This window comes from Octopus bimaculoides, chromosome 6 (genome assembly GCF_001194135.2).
Source record: "Octopus bimaculoides isolate UCB-OBI-ISO-001 chromosome 6, ASM119413v2, whole genome shotgun sequence".
NCBI classification, from domain to species: Eukaryota; Metazoa; Mollusca; class Cephalopoda; order Octopoda; family Octopodidae; genus Octopus; species Octopus bimaculoides.
The window spans coordinates 8,098,850-8,099,704 of NC_068986.1; positions in this window are offsets into that span (position 1 = coordinate 8,098,850).

Here is an 855-nt window from a genome sequence, read left to right on the forward strand (position 1 = left end):
TATATATATACTAGTTGGTGTACCTGGTAATTCCCGGGAGTAAATATGTTCTAATGAAACGCCTTATTACTCTGATATAACAAAGCAATTTCGTTATAACTGCCACAAAAGGAGTATTTTCCGTCACGAAAAAATACAAAAAAACTGTCAGCTGGTAGAGGGAGAGATTGCTGGAGGTTGGCGAGAGATGTTTTCGGAGGTTAGCGAGAAAGATTGTCGGAGGTTGGTGAGAGAGTTTATATAAATATATGAAGTGTTTGAAGAAAGTGCAATAATAACGTTGACACTCACTGATGGTTGCTCTCAGTAACTGTTTTTAGCTTACGGAGTTCTTGTTTTTATAACTATTGAAAAGCAGCCAGAAAGATAGACATATTGTCGAGAACAAATGATTTCGTTGGAGGTCTGTTATTTCCATTCCAGGCAGTGAAGAGGTTAGAAGAGGTTAGAAGAGGTTACAAGGGTCAAGCGGCAAATATATTATTCTGCATAGCGAAGGCATCTGGGAAATGTATAACTGCTGTCATTCACAGAAAAGCTATTGTTTTACCGTGAGAAAAGCGCTGTTGAAGTGTTAAGTGAAATTTGGCAATCGAGGATCGAATCCGCGCTATGCCTGCATGAAGCCACTACAAATACATTATGGAATAAATATTTTATCTACTGGCATGGAAAAAGTGTAACTGTAAGAATGCAGAATTATCGGAGTAATGGACATTTAAAAAAAGTATGTATGTATAGAAATATATGAATGAAGACTTTAAGGTTTAAGATTCAAATTAAGGAAGTGCAATAATAAAGTTTAGCAGTTCAAAACAATCTAAGTATGTCACGTGGTTTCCAGACATGAGTTCT